This window comes from Nothoprocta perdicaria, unplaced genomic scaffold (genome assembly GCF_003342845.1).
Source record: "Nothoprocta perdicaria isolate Ctin4 unplaced genomic scaffold, notPer1 scaffold_16, whole genome shotgun sequence".
NCBI lineage: Eukaryota > Metazoa > Chordata > Aves > Tinamiformes > Tinamidae > Nothoprocta > Nothoprocta perdicaria.
This window is the reverse complement of record NW_020454760.1, coordinates 1,164,262-1,180,643: the sequence shown is the minus strand read 5'-3', so window position 1 is coordinate 1,180,643 and position 16,382 is coordinate 1,164,262. Positions and strand designations below refer to the sequence as shown.

General features: G+C 47.3%; 1 protein-coding gene across 3 annotated transcripts in view; it reads right to left on the bottom strand.

Annotated features, from left to right (window-relative positions):
* Window positions 1-16,382, bottom strand: part of GRM7 (glutamate metabotropic receptor 7) — a 252,643-nt gene that overhangs the window by 174,497 nt on the left and 61,764 nt on the right. The window lies entirely within an intron of this gene.

Below are 16,382 nucleotides of genomic sequence, written 5' to 3'. Positions count from 1 at the left end.
ACATAAAGCACAAATAAAAAATTAAACTAAGTATTACTTGCAATGAAAAGTATCCCTCAGAGGACCTAAGCATGAGCTTAAAATTAAGCCTGTTCATACTACTACTACTTCAAACAAGCCAAGTGATCTTTTCTGTTTGAGAAAAGATGCCTTACATAACTGTTTAAATATATATGAAAATGAAGTTCAAATTAACTAGTGCTTAAGGAAGACGGGCAGCCCTGTGTTCAGAGAATACCTTTTAACCCTCCTTGGCTGGGAAGGGAGCTGAGCCCRTGAGCTGACGTGAGTGCTCCCTCAGGAAGTTTGCGGATGAGGGTGGAGTAGCTGACAGCCCTGAGGGCTGTGCTGCCATCCAGAGGGACCTGGACAGACTGGAGGACTGGGCGGCGAGAAACCTCATGAGGTTCAACAGGGGCAAGTGCAGGGTCCTGCACTTGGGGAGGAATAACCCTGGACACCAGGACAGATTAGGGGTGGACCTGCTGGAGAGCAGTCCCGCAGAGAGGGACCTGGGTGTGATGGTGGACAATAAGTTGACCATGAGGCAGCAGTGTGCCCTGGTGGCCAAGAAGGCCAACGGGATCCTGGGSTGCATTAAGAAGAGCGTCTCCAGCAGGTCGAGGGAAGTGATCATCCCCCTCTACTCAGCCCTGGTGAGGCCACATCTGGAGTACTGTGTCCAGTTCTGGGCWCCCCAGTACAAGAGGGATGTGGAGCTGCTGGAGAGAGTCCAGCGCAGGGCTACCAGGATGATCAGGGGCMTGGAACATCTGCCMTATGAGSAAAGGCTGAGAGAGCTGGGCCTGTTCAGCCTGGAGAAGAGGAGGCTGAGGGGGGACCTGATCAGCGTGTATAAATACCTCAAGGGAGGCAGTGAGGAGGAGGGGGGCGGCCTCTTTTCAGTGGTGGACAGGGATAGGACTAGAGGAAATGGCTTCAAACTGAAGCATCGGAAGTTCCACAGGAACTTAAGGAAGCATTTCTTCACTGTGAGGGTGACAAAGCACTGGAACAGGYTGCCCAGAGAGGTTGTGGAGTCTCCTTCTTTGGAGATCTTTAAAACCTGCTTGGATGCAGCCCTGTGCCACGTGCTCTAGGTGACCCTGCGTGTGCAGAGGGGTTGGACTCGATGACCTCTGAGGTCCCTTCCAACCTTGGGCATTCTATGATTCTACTATTCTACGATTCTGAAGAGTGGATGAAGGAATTAATGGGAACAAGGTGCCTGGTTTCATGTTGATACGCATCCTTCGCTCCCACCACACCACGCCAACGGAGCAGGTGGCGCGACGGGACTTGCGCCGTGGGAAGGCTCCCTGGAGCCCTCCCTTCACGCTGGGCCCAGCGGCAGCCCCTGCTCTCACCCACCTTGCAGCTCAGCTTTCCAGAGCTGTCCCTGAGACATGCCATTTCTGAGCTCTGAAACACAACCAGGTGGAACACGCTGGTTTCAAGCGAGCTTTCACTGCACAGCTTTTCAGCTCTGTCAAACAGAAGAGCAGAGAAAGGTTTCCCTGGGAGGGAAGGGTGGCTGGGGAGCCCCGGTGCGTGTGCCAGTCTGCAGGAAGGATCCCTGCGCTTTCGGTGCGGCCCAGAGCAGAAGCCGATGCCCTCAGAGAACAGCAGCTCGCAGGCTGCCTTCTTCCTTCCCCTTCACAGTGCAGCTACATCACTGCTGCACTTCAACAGCAGGAGGAGAGAGGATGGGCTCAGCCACTGAAACACTGGGACCTCTGACAAACTGCCCATTACCTGACATCATTGACACCAGGCYGGGGTTTTGTTTTTTAAAAAGATCACTTTAAAACTTGGTCATGGGGAAGTGGAGCTTTCCAGCATCAGCCAGTGCAGGTTGCATTAGGAAATCTGGACTGACTGTGGGGACCACAAACCTCTCCTCGGGCAGCTATCATCTCAGGGTTTCAGCAGAATCATCCCACCAGCTCCTCCTCAGCTCTAACATAAGCACCATTGTCTTCAAGCAAACGTGACTGCTGTCCCCACAAGATGCTTGCTGGATTGTGTCCCCTCGCACCTGCCATCCTCACCCAAGCTCATTCGCAAACAGCTCGGCTGCTGTTGTGGGGCGAAAGACTCCCATAATCACCCGAACCTTGGCTTCCTTCTACCACAGCCTTTCAACCGACACACAACCAAAGCACCCCTCTCTGCAGCAAACATGCCCCCTCCGCCCCTCATGAAAGCTTCTGCACAGGGTCTCTTTCACTGGTGACAAGCAGCAGCGGCACCACCAGCCTCCACAAGCCAAAACAGCATTTTCAATTGTTTCCTTTAGCCCTAAATCCAAGACATCAGCTGCTTATCCTCTAAGGATGAGACACTGACAGCAGCAGCAAAGAGAAGCATGGATAGAATAGATGATCTTATTGACAGTAAGAAATTTTCTGCTTCTCCTTCATCTGCTTACAAGGTCACACATGCAYGCCCTTAGAACAAGGCAGCTGCAGAGAGCGGTCAGGGCTCGYTCGGAGAGTTCAGAGGGACGTCTCGAGGGACGGCGGGCTCACCCTGCACGTGGGGTGAACTGCACCAGCGAGACTATTTGTTYACAGCCAGTTTGCTTTTGGTTTCACGTTTTCCTTATTCTAAAATAAAGGTATTACGAGCAAAAATGCCTGTTGTGTCCTCGGAGTATAAGAAACCTAACAAGGTCCCTCAGGCTTAAAGGAGAATGGGGAAATTCAGCAAGACGTAAGTGAAAGCGGATTATAATTACATGAGAAATCTGTGTTTGACATTCCTTATACTACATAYACAAGAATTATAGGACATAATGAAGTTTTAATGAATATCTACACCTTTAATTTCCTTATATTTCATCTCTTGCCTTTTCAGTAGTGCATCAGCAGCACGCAATTTTACGTATATATAAATATTTATATATTATTACAGGAAAAGCACAAGGCAATCTCCCTTTTTCCTTCACTGGTTTTCTTCAACTCACCATTAGGCTTGCCAGCTAAATAATTACATTTCTTCTTATCTAACTTGTGGGAAAACAAATTTAATAACAGAAATACAGCTAGAAAGACAAATACTTGTGGGAGAATAATTTTCAGACTTAAACTTCACAAGCTCAATAGATTATTCTGGACATTGGATAATTACTAGACATATCTTTATCGCAAAAGTGCCTGGACATTCTAATTAATCCAAATTGCTTTCTAAGGACCACGCTATTAGAAACATGCAAAAGCATCTCGCTACAGAATAATTTTTAAGGTCTCTTCCAGCTCTGTCCTTCAGCACTATAATGGAAACCACGCTGCATAGGCCACCAGCGCCTTCCCTTGGATTGCAGGAAGTCAAATGTAGAAATAAAGTAGCCTGCAGAGAAATCTATGCAAGAGGAAGCATTAAGAAAAAGCAGAATCGGCTGGACCGTACAGTCTTTTAAAAAACACTAAATAATATCACCAAAACAGAAACAGAGAAAGGATCATTTTTTTCCCTGCCACTGAGCTTGGTGCCATGACTTGGCAAAGCCACYGGCAGTGGCGCCAAGGGACAGAGAGCCTAGGAAGCCTCAGCTCAAGCTGCAGGTCGCACAGACACCGTGTTCCTGGAGCTGGGAGATGCTCCTGGAGGGCTGCAGGGCACCCATGGGCTGCCAGGCCCCGCAGAGCCCCACGCGGTTCGGACAGTCAGCAGCCAGGCTGCAAGTCAGCAGCAGGTTTGTGGAAAAATACAGAAAAGCTCCTACTTTCTTCCAGTGATCCCTTTCATCATTATCATCGTTAAATATATTTTTTCTTTGGGCCAAATATGAACTTTCAACTACTTCAAGCATCTGTTCAAAAGAAGGTCATACATAAAATTTAGGGCAGCAACGTATTCAAGCAGAAACATTTCTCCTGCAGCAATTTTATGCATTCCTATAAAATCACAGAGAGGACAAATATTGTAGGTGCCCGGACAGACAAAATGGTACAGAATATATCTGCTCCCTCAAGGAAATGCTTTTTCATTCCTGTAGTGAAATTCATCCCAAGTAAAATGTAGCAATACTCACTGCAACTAAAACAAGCCTTCCTAGGCCTCRCCTGCCCTTTTCTTTCCTTTCCTGAGCAGGTCAATGTTAGTCCATCATTAACAATTTTCAGACATTGAAGAAGGATCAGAATTATCTTCTAAGCATCTTTTTGAAGTATCATTTTTGCAACTTTGGTGTAAATTGTGCTGTCAGTAAATCAATATAGGAGATATTGCACTCAATCATTAATCAAAGAAAATATCTATGCAAAGTGCCTGCCTCAAGCCAATTAGGCCTGGTTTGTTTTCTCCCTTGATACAAAATTTGTTACAATTCACGTCAACTATCAAATCCTGTCATAGTTGGACATAGTTAGGTTTGTCAGTATTTTGAAATAAATAAGAGAAACACATGCCCATGAAGTCACTTTTAATGAGATACTAAAATACTTTCAGAACAGACCTCCCTGGTAATTTGCCACTTTGCAGGACAGATAAGYGGACTCTGGAAACAAGAATCCACTGGCAACTGTAGGGCCCATCTGACCAAGCTTGGAACTTGTTTCTTCAACAAAACAACAACTTGGGCTCCGCTTGGCATTTCCTTGGCTTTCTGGAATGGTTTTTGGCTGGTTCCTCACTGTGTCTACAAGCTGGCCTTAAGCTCTCAGGGATCAAACTGCTAATGGGCTTCCTGGAAGTTTTGCATAACATTTTTCTGTTCCATACACATGGCAAATGAACTTTTTCAAGGTACAAGAGATCACAAGGAGCCTGAGCAGCTCCAAAGATGAAAGGTAGGGAATAACACACTTCTGGAAAGCAGCAAACATTTCAAGATCCCTGATTTTTATAAACAGCATTTTTTTTATATATTTTTTTCTCTCTTCAACATGAGAGGAGAAAGAAAATGCTTTAAAAAACAAACAATGGCCAGAAGTCTTTGCACTCATCTCTTTTAGGGCTTGATTTTGCAAGGWGCTAAGCACCAACTCAACAGAGCACAGAAACCCATTTATTTGCTGGAAGTACCTGAAATAAAGGAAATATTCTTGTATGCAAAGTTAATGGATTTAAGGACTTYGCCAGACCAAATCCTCAGGCTCGTTTCCTCAGGCGGCTCTAAGGCCCAGACCAGGCTGCCATGCCCACGAGGAAGAGCTGCACAGAGACTGTGGCAACAGCACTATCAGAAAGAGCTATCTGCATTTGTTGTTCACTTCATTTTGATTAAAATTCTTACCTAYGTTTGCACTTTATAATTTTAAGGATTGCCTTTGCACAGAAGCAGTAGTTTATAAGACCGCCGATGAGCAAGGTACGAGAACCTGCCTGTGTCTCCCTGCTGCACACCCTCAGTGAACCAGGACTCAAAAACAAGCAGCACTTGGAAAACAAGGACAGTCCAACAGCGGCCTGTAAACCTGCTGAGGGCTTGGGGATTTGGTAGCACTCACCTCTGCGGCCACAATTTTCAAATCCATATGGTCACACCGGTTCTTATGCTGTCAGCCTTCAAAAAAGGTCAATTCCTGCTAATTCCAAGGGCAGTCTAGTCTGCTCAGGTGTAAAACATGAATAAATACATGACTGCCAGCTGTTATCTGCAAATTGAACTGCAAACACCAGAAAATCCCACTGATTGAAGACCAACACATCCATTTTATGGATGGAACAAAACCCGGGTAGCAGAATCCAGACATGCTCCAGTCCAGACGAAAAGTGATCAGCACAGACGAAACACTGCTAGCAGGAAGAAGGGATGTGATCCCATATACATTCCCTTTTACCTAATAAAAATTGCATATAAGGAGTCACATCCTCAGCTGATGAAAATTGCCTTGGCTTCACTAGAGCTGTACCACTTTATGGAGCTTGAAGATCTGGTCCACAAAATCAACACTGCAATGAATGGCACTCTGCAAATAATCAGGCATCTGCATTTATCACATCAAAATGGGCATCACGATTTTGGAGATCACTCCACACTGATGTGTGTGCAGCTCAGGCACTAAATCACTGTGGTTTTTAGCTCTTGTTCAGTGGATATTTTTTAAAAGGCTCTTTCAAACAGAATGTTGGGTGTCGGATAATTTTGAGCAAGTGAATATGAAAGGTCTTATCAGCTATCACCAGAACAAATTAACGGTGCCGGAAGGTCTGCAGGAAGAGGAGCATGTTTTGACGGCGGCGACGGGCTGTGATGTGCCCTGCTCGGCCCTGCCCAGCAGACCCTGCTCGGCACATCAGTCTCCTGACACGAACTAGACAAGCTCCRTGACCCGTGTTCAGACGCCCACAGYCACYGCCAGGGCTGGAGCTCATGCAGCACAGGACTGGGCTGCACAGCCCCAGTCCTTCAAATGGGGCAGGGGTTGGGAGCAGGATCTTTCTTTGTCCCTGGAAAACCTTCTGAGGTTTCTGAATGATCACAAAATAAAAAGCATCCTCATCCAAGCAAAATTCCAGCATTCCCAAAGTACGTTTCCCCAGAAGCACAGCCCGCAAGGCYTGGCACCGTCCTTCTGCCTGTGATAACCCATAATAAAACATGAGTAACAAATGGAGATGTGGCCATTTTTTTTTCCACATGACGCTGTTCATCGCTGCAGCTCCTGCTTTGGTTCAGGGGCACAATAGCAGTTTTCCTTTCTTAGCACTTAAAACTTACCACCACCCAGCCAATTCCTGAGTGTCAGCTTTGGAAACAAGCAGGGACGTTTTATTTCCTTCCTCATTACTTTTCTCAATTCCCCTCCTTTCAGTGATTCATTCCTGCAGAGGGGAAAGGAGCAGCACCGCAAGGAGCAGCCTGGGCAAAGCGCAGGGAGGGCTGCCGCGCCGGCGCCGCGCGCCACGCCAGCCCCGCTCGTCCCGCAGCGCGGGGCGGAAACGCGGCCGCCTGCTCGCACAGGTGCCYGACACGAGCACAGCAAAACCACCGCCTCATTTAGAGGAGCATGGCGTGAATGCACCTCATTTGTACCCAGAGTCGTTACATGGTCACGGCCGAAAGATTCCAGCCTTTTTTGTTCTCGTCTTTTCCCCAAATAAGAGCGCTCGGGCAGTGCCGCTGGGCAGGGCGGCTGGCAGGGCTGGAGCAGCTGCAGGATGCGCCTGGGTCCCCATGGGAAGCGTCAACACCATGCGGATGATTCCTGCATCCATGCCAAGAGCTTGGCCATCCCTAGGTTTGCTAACACTGCGCCGAAGGGCAGCTGGACAGGCAGAAATCCTCACCACTTCCATACTGCTCCATCTAAATTGCTCCCGACATTCAGGAGATTTATAGCTATCTCGGCACTTACACTGCTTCCATCACCATGGCATCCAAGCATCTTTCTTTAAAAATAGAACTAATAACATTTCCTCCTCTCAGGCTTTCAGGAGAAACGCTTGATTCATTTATGGTTTTATTTTATTTATTCATTTGTTTGCAAAGAGGCTGAGCAGGGAACACAAGCGGGCAGAGGCAGCGCGTGCCCCATGCTCGGTGCCTGCGGAGGCTCCCGGGGGCTGCCTGCCTGGAGCCCCTGCAGCTGGGCCCGGGCCCACACGCACTGGGGAGGCGGCAGAGCTTCTCRCCCTCCCTTTCTCCAGGTCTGCAAGTGACAGCGAGGTGCAGACCAACGCCATAACCTAAGAAAAGGCACCTGGCAGAGCACAGGGCATCATTGAAGAGACCCAGCGGCCTCCCTGCTCCAGGGAGGCCGGCTTCCCAGATTGTCGGAGCGGTGGGGCGGGAGCTGCCTTGCTCTCCACAGCCCACTTGCTTCCAGCGGGTGGAGGAACCCCGCYGCTCGCTGCAGGCGTTCCTGTGCGCCCCGGCAGAACTTGGTGGCAGGCCGAAGCCGTCAGGAACACCAAGGAAACGGCCAGGCTGGATCCCCTTTTGCCAAGGGATGGCCCCTCGCTCCGGTCCGTACATGAGGGGGGTTCCCGCCTGCGCAGGAACACCCCGGGCGCCGCTGTGCAGATGGCTCTGCAGCAGCGCGGGCTCAGCTGCCGCCCCGGGGCGTCCCCGGCACCGCCACGCACACGCAGCTGCATTTTGTACCGGCACTTATGGAGAGCTACGGCTCTCCATTAGAGAGAAAAAACAGCATAACTCAAGAAAAGGAATTTTTCCAAAAGCTTCAGATCTTTCGTTGGTACCTTCTGGGAGTCCAGAGATGACGGATGGCAAAAGCTCCAGAGCACCTATGCCGTTTCTAGGGCAAGGCAGAGGAGTTTTCCCCACTGAGCTCGGCAGCTCCAGCAGGTTTACTGCAGMATAATTACAGCAAGCAACATGATTTATGTTTCCCCAGAAGCAAACTTTCATATCCTGCTTGATATCCATGAACTTGTAGGGCTCCCACTGACAACCTCACTTAGCCTCGCATGAACCTGCAGTATTTATTTCCAGACCACGCAGCTTCGGCAGGCACCTACAGAAACGCTTCGGATCTCAGACTTCTGACCACTTGTGAGCAAAAATTTAACCTCACAGATTTATTCCATCCCATTTTACCACCGTAATAGCAGAGGGAAAGATACTAATTAGCTTGGTGCTGTCACAGGATTGCATGAATATTAATGCAACCATCCAAACTAATTTCACCAATTACTACTGTTACAGCAGCTCTATTACAATTCATAAACTGAGGATTGATATGAAGATCATTTTTATTCAGAGAGAGAGAGAATTACTGTCAGCAGAAGTCCTTACTTCACATCAGGAAGGTTAGAAACATTCTTTTAAAGGCTATAGGAAATATGAGCAAGAATCTGCAAATATTTTAAGAATAAATACTTCTTCATCATTCACTAGGTAAAAATTTCCCACCCAGCTTATAAAGCTACCTCTGTAGCCATTAACAAGAATGCTGAGATCCAGGACCTGCTGTTTTATTCCAGCTTTAACAGCAAGGGCCATTGCCTTTCTGCTTGTGCCTATCAGCTAAGCTAGCTTTTTACTCTAAACATTATTTATATAGACTATTCTCTCGTTATAAAACATACACAGAGGCTTTTCTACCACACATTGAGAGCAAAGTTGTTTGCCATCTCCTGTTCCTAAATCCTAGTGCACAGAGCATTTAACTCTGAGCTATGGCTGAAAAAGCCTCATTAAACCACTGAACAGATTCCTAGTCTGGGATTTTTGTTCCCTTTCTACATTTTGCATCGATACTCCCCTTTAAAGTGTTTGATCTCAGAAAGATTTCAGTATATGAAATGGCCAATTGATTATATGACACATTAAAGCTTAAATGCACTTTTATTATGCATGCAGCATTATGTTTATGCATTTATTTCCTTTCATAATGTTTTTCCCCTCACTGCAACACTGCCAGTACTAGGAAATTACATGGCTGATACCTACTGAAAGTGAAATCAAAGTGTTTCATGGAAAAAAATACCGTAACATACACTTAGCCTGCTAGACTGCACTACCAAATTACATTGATTCACAGCAACTGCAAATGAGCATGTGGGTTCACAGCCCGCAGAGAGCCTATAGATCCATGACTGACTATCATGATCCCAGTAACTAGCACCTCCTCAGGTGCATCCCGTGCGAGACCACAGAGCTGGGACACATCACCAAGCGCCGACACGAGTCCGACAGTGACCAAAATGTATCTCGGATCCCAGAGAGCCTGGAGCCAACGCAAAGCAAGTGTGGGCAGCAGAGACACTTACAGGTCCCACTGACATCCCTTTTGTGCCAGGTGTTTGACAAAGGTCTTTTGTATTTAAGCAAAGCAGCAACTCAATTTAATAAATAACAAAGCTAAGCATAGGGCCCATATACCTTTTTGTTTTTCCAGTTGGTTATGATAAATAAACACAGCAAAAATGAAGTCAAACAAACCCCACAGTGACAGAGGAAGCTGCTCCCAAGCTCACACAGACCAGACTGTTACAGACCAGATGCAAAACTCACAGGAACCCAGCCCTGCACTACATGCCCTAATGGTCTCAATTTCAGAAGAAAAGAGCTGCCATGTAGAGAGCACAGTAACGTGCAGGAATCTGGAGCTTTCCTCCTCTGCTTCCACCTGCTGGCCAGACCACATCCGCGGACCCGCGGTGCGGATGGACCCAAACCTCCTATGAGCTGACTGCAGATGGGTCACAGCTGTGACCGAGACCCAGGCCSGCGGGGAAGCAATGCTGACCTTCACAAAGCGGCAGGCCACTCCGTTCAGCTGCTTCGTATTTTCTGAAACAGCAGCCGCAACACAGAGCTCTGCCATGAGAGCTGAACCCACGCACGTTCATTCCCAGGGCTGACCGGCGGTGCTGACCAGCGAGGCCCGGGCACTGCGCGCCGCCGCACGTCCCTGACAGCCGGGGACGGAGCCGGCGTCTCCAGGATTTCTGTGACGATGCCAGCAAAGAGGAGCTGAGCAGATAATTATTATCTGGGTGAAAAAAGTCTCCGTGCATTTCAGGAGTTGTTTTTCCCTGCAGAAAGGACACTCACTGAAAATTGGAACAGCCTTATGAAAATTGTTCCTGGAGATAATTACTTTTAATGACTYTCATCCAGGATGAATATTGAACTAGCGCCAAATTCTGCCACGATGTAGACTCGAGTATGCAATTCAAGCATTCAATCTGAGTAGAGCACTTGCTAAAACCAGATTTATCTATTACCCTAACCATTAACTTAAGAATATACATGCAATATTCCTATCCTTTTCAATAACATTGTTCCCCGATGCTCCCCAAAACATGTATTTGGAAGCAAAGCTGACAAGACCATTCTGTGTATTTAAAATAAATKCAAACCTTGCTTTCAGAGTACAGATTATGAACTGCATTGGCTGCACCACCTGAACTTAGGTAAATGTGAAGCATACACAGACACTGAAAGACCCGAAATCCAGCAAGAGGAGAAAGAGGTAAGTGCGAGAGGCAGCTCCCCCACGCAGCCCAGCACATGGAAGCACCAAGTGAAATGGTTAAAACCTCAGCATCCTGTTGCCTCTGGACACCCAAGTCATGGGTGACCCGCAGCCCAAGCTCCTGACACAAGCACAAAAATAACCCTCTTCATGGAGATGCAGCCCGTTGCRCAGCCACCCGCGAGGCCCAGGGAGCCGCCAGCCCCATATGGCCGCTCAAGGTTCTCCRAAGCTTCTGGCTTCCTGCCCTGCCTTGAGACAGCCCAGAAGGGGAAAACCTCTGAGCACCCCTTCCCACCAAGTGCCCACACTAACCGCGAGCTATGACCTATTTTTTCGGGTCCTTTATCAAATGTGCTTCTATGCAAGACTGGAAGGCATCAAAAGCAAACAAGTAATGCAATTTAGCTACTCACACAGGCCTTTCTCATCCTCTGCACTAATAATTTAATGAAATAACAGCATGCCAAGTACCTAAGCAGCCAAACAGGGAGCAAACAGTACTGCAACGTGTCACTGCAAACCAAGCACATGAAGCAATGTGAAAAGATCCCACTGCAGAGAACTCYGCCATACTCACCAAGCASAACCCTTCATTTGCTTCCCTTCTTTCGCAAGGTGCCTTTCCCGGATCCTGCTTGTATCACAGGAAAGCCCCAGGACACCATGCCAAGGAAAGGGCAGGGAAAGGCAGAGCTTGGAGCTGGAGCTCCGCTGCCCTCAGGAAGGAGCCAGTAGAGCAGAGCCCCATAGCACCCAACGTGGCAGTGCCCCAGGGCAGCYCGTGCAGCCACGGTGCCACACACCCCCATGGGGCCAGGGGACAGTCCCTCTCAGAGCGTCAGCAGAACTGAGAAAGTAGAAGTGCTCACCAAGGGCAAAGCTGTCATATTTAGGGGGAAAAAAAACCACTGCTGTGACTTGCTCTGTAGTTGAACCTTCCTATCACTGCATCCTTTGTCACTGCTCCTTTTATATTTCTTTTCCTTCGAGGACCAGGGCTTCAGATTCGTCCCCTCAAGGCCTGTTCAACTTTTATTTCTTTGGGTCTATCTTTAAAAACGCTGCCTGTATTTCTAACTCTTTACTGTTTCTCTGTTACACATTCCTGCTCCATCTGGCATTTGCAACACCTTCCAATTTAGATTCATCTGGAACAAATCCAGCAACAGCTTCAGAAATACAGAAACAGATGCTTTAAACAATGTCTTTTCCACCTTTTGCACCGCTAGAAAAGAAGGGAGCTATCAGACTTTTTGTTTGCTCTTCTGCACAGGAGTGCTTGAAACTACTTAGTCCTTAGCATGCATCAAGATTGCAGGCACGCTCRCAGCGGCCAGGGCCGGCGCGCTGCCCGCACGGCTGCTAAGGCCTCAGCCAGCCCCACAGCTCACTGGCACCGTCTCATTTTCTCCAGGCACCCAGGACTCTTCATTCTAAATCCACATCATATCCTCGCTGCCCCACAAACAATCCCCATCTTCTCTACTTGCTGCTACCATCTCTTTTTTCATGCTTCCCAAATGCCTGTAGCCAAATGCCTGTAGCCTTCTCCTTCAGCACTTCCACACCTCAGCAGCCACCAGCCAAATAGGTCCCCCGTGTCTATGGGGCTTTCCTGGATGTTTGGAAACACAAGCTAGGATGAGGAGCAAGCAAGGAAACAGGAGAGAAGGGTTTCACAGCAGCTGTTAACTACTTTCCCCTCTCCCAAACTGCAGCTACGAGCTCCACCCACCCGGGTGACCACGGGGGCCTCGAGGCACCAGGACAGGAGGCTGCATGAGCAGCTGCTCTGTGCAGGAAGCCCTGCAACCTCCCCCTTGCACTCAAGTCAATACCCAGCTCTGACCTGACTATTCTTGCTGTTGCCAYGCTGCTCCCCAAGGACCCTTGGATTTACAGGCAGGCTTCTAGCTCTGCTTTCACAACCACCTACTCAGGACATATGCCACAAATTTATTTAAGCAACTCCATTTGCTTCTTCATTTTCTTTTCATCTCTGCGATTAGTGCATTTTATGCCTATCACACAGTAAGACGTTACATCTATAATTCAAAACAGAGCTTCAAAACCGGCTCCTGTTTGCAATTAAGGTGTGGTGTAGCATGGATCTAGCTTCTCCCCACGCTGTAATCAATATAAATCAAACTTAACAACCCTTCCCAATTTTAAATGCAGACCTATCACCTTGTAGCCAACCTTATTTGATTTTTTTTTTTCAAGAATTTCCCATGTGCATGTATAAATTTGTTTTGTAAGCCCCAGACGTTACACACATGATGCGGCACTGAACCTACCCTCTAGCTGCCTTGAGCTTGACCTTGGCCGCCTCGAGGCTGCAAGGTCGCTCTGCCCAGTGCCCTGCTCGGTGGCCACGCCGCCACCAAACGCCCTTCCAGGAAGGTTCCCAAAGCTTATCCCGGATCCCGCGTGATCCTCCCAATGCCATTCAGTTGCCATCATTCCTAGTCACCAAYGTCAGCAAACAATAACATGCGAAATACAGCACAGGCACCAAAGCTCCGTCGCTTCAAAGCGCTACCAACGAGGCCCGGCCAAGGCAGAAACCTGCACCCCGGTGGCTGCGGCTGAACCGCCTGCAGCAAGCCAGGAATAGAAACCACCTCCATTATATGCACAGCAGCAACAGGCCCGGAGGGAAACGGATGCCTATCTTATAAAATCAGACACTGCAAGCAGCCGCAATTGTGCAAGATGTGTGAATGAAGCATTGTGTTTAAATACTGAATTAAGCTTCAAGAACAAAAAGTCCTATTTCGCTTACAGTACAAAGCTGTACTAAAAGATCTTTCACAAAAATGCTATCTGAAAATGCCTTACATATAATTAAATGATATAGCTAATAAAAACAAAGTATCAAAGGGAAAGAAAAATAAAGGTTTGAAGGCAAGAAAATTAAGTTTTCAGATCTGATTTCAAAACTATGTTGAGTAAATGAGAAAGCAAATTTAACGATATTATTATACTGTATCATTAGGAGAAAATTAGAACAGTCTACTTATCAATAAATGGCATTTTTAAACAAAACAAAAAAGCCACTTAAAACAAAATACATGGTGGGTGTAAAGACCATAAAAGATGGGTTAATTACAACCAACCAGAAGGAAGGTTTCAGCAAAGCCTCCCTTCTTCACATGGTGCAAACCAGACTGCTCACCGCCTAAATGAAGGAACATGCTTTGACTAGTGTGGGGAGAAAACACATTTAGCATTGAAGCCACATGCTGAGCGACAGCAATCACTGCATATTCCACCTCAAGGTAAAAAAAGAAGTTAATCTGATGCTTTTGTGAATGAAGTAAAAGGCCTCACACAGAGTCCACTCCAGGCAGTGATTTTATTCATAGCAAATAAAGTGGTCAAAGGTGTCACTCCACTTGCCTGATGCCAGTGCAAGCTTATAATGAGGTGGTACCACGGCTTTTCTATTGCACCACAGGTTAAACCCAGTCAAAAGCATTGAGGTTACATGGAGCTGTACACATCCTGACTGGTGTCTCATTTTCTTAAGGAAATGGAAACCAAAGTGAGCTGATTTTTATCACTAAATGTTATGGTTTCAATACAAAGAATGCTAAAGGAGGTTTTGCTGTCCACAAAGCTGCACTGTGCCTGGGACRTGCACTGCGTTCTGGCTCAATACAGTGCACTGGCGACCCTGGGGAAAGCAAGCAAACTGCCCACACTAAGTGTCCTTCCCCTTCACCAGGGACTGAATGCCCAATTCCCATAGCATACCTGTGCTGCAARGGTGGTGTGTTCCTAAATTCCCCGATTAAAAATAAAATGTATCTGCAGATAGGTTCATTGCATTATTAAATTTGTAGAACAGACAGATTTGATAGCAAGTCAAGATTTTGGCAACTCAACTCCCTAACTTTTTTCACCCCTTTGTTTTATTCAAGGAACAATCTGTTCTACAAATTTAATAATGCAATGAACCTCTACTATTATAATCTTACCACATAACCCCATTCAAAATGCAGCCAGGTATGAGATTAAAACTTACCTCYATAAATACCACTGGAAGCCAGTTTGAAATTTTGAGCCCAGATTAAGAAGAAATTTTAAAATAATGCTAATGGATAAAAATACCAACATTATGAAAATTATTCTGTTCATATGGTCAATGAATTATTCCTTCAAAGAACACAGTCAGCAGTGAGTTATACACAAATAATATCCAGTGTAGTCAGACACTTACTTGAAGCACCTTCAAAAAAAGAAAAGACTTAAACACAGAAGAATCGCACCAGTTTGCTGTAACGAATCCCTTGAAGCAGAGCACGTGCTCACCTGCACAAGCACAGAGCAGAAACGCCACAAGGATTTGGTAGTTACATCCTAGCTCAACTAAAGAACGGCAGCAGCAGGTCCTGTGGAGATTCTCTAACAGGTAGAGAAAAGGGAAGCAAAAATATAATCACAGTTTGAGAAACATGAAGCCAAGGAGCACTGCTGCATCTGATCTCAGGAGCAGCTGCAGAATTGGGAAGACTTAAAGAAATACACGTGCTAGTCACTCGTTTCTCAGGTTAGCACCAACCCTTTGGCATCATCATGGTCAACACATCTATAAAGGACAGAAATCCTGCAAGATRCAGAGAACACCTGTAATAATCTCTACTGCATCTGAGCTTACTTACACTAGCACACTTATCCACTTGGAGATACTTCCCTCCTGACAACTGCCATGTATCAGACCTGTCCCACTGCTCCTGGGGAATGGAGAGAGCCTGTATAGAGCCAGGTGCTGAGCAGGAAGGCARCAAGTATGTACAGAGCCTCCCCATGCCTCAGCTGCCTTCTACAGAGCACCACTTCTATATCTAATGAGATAGGTTTTCAYTGGGTTTACGTGGAGGACAGAGGTGGCCTCAAACGCAGGAGGAGGTTGGTGGCCATCACCACTAAGCCCCTACCATGTGGCTCTCCTGGGCCATAAGCGCAGGAGCCTGGCCTCAGCTCGGCCACAGCCCCGCAGTGGGCAAGGGCTTCCAGCAGCACTCAGAGCTCCCAGTGCCTGGGCACCGCTMTGGTCCCCAGCCCCCTCAGCACAGAGGCTGGAAAACATGAACCAGAACCCTCCCCCTGCTCTAGAGCATCTATAACGGAACGCGAGCAAAGCGACCGACGTCACTTGTTTACAAAACCCGTGGCTTACCCCCTCCCGCGCACCAGGGAAAGCAAGGCTCGCGGAACAGCCTAACTTTAAGGTATGTCAGAATACGAAGAGGCTTTTGATGTATATTTAATTACAAAACTCAAAGAAAATCTGAAAGCAACCTGAGGTGAAAAACCCAGATATGTGATTCAGCTAGGAGAGCTCAGAGAAATGCGGAGGACTGCACGTTTTCCCCCAGCTGAATACTTCAGACAATACTTTAAACAAGCAACACAAATCTAGACGTGAACGTGGCTGCTAAGTACCTTGACAGCCCAAGAAACTCAATGTCTTAACAA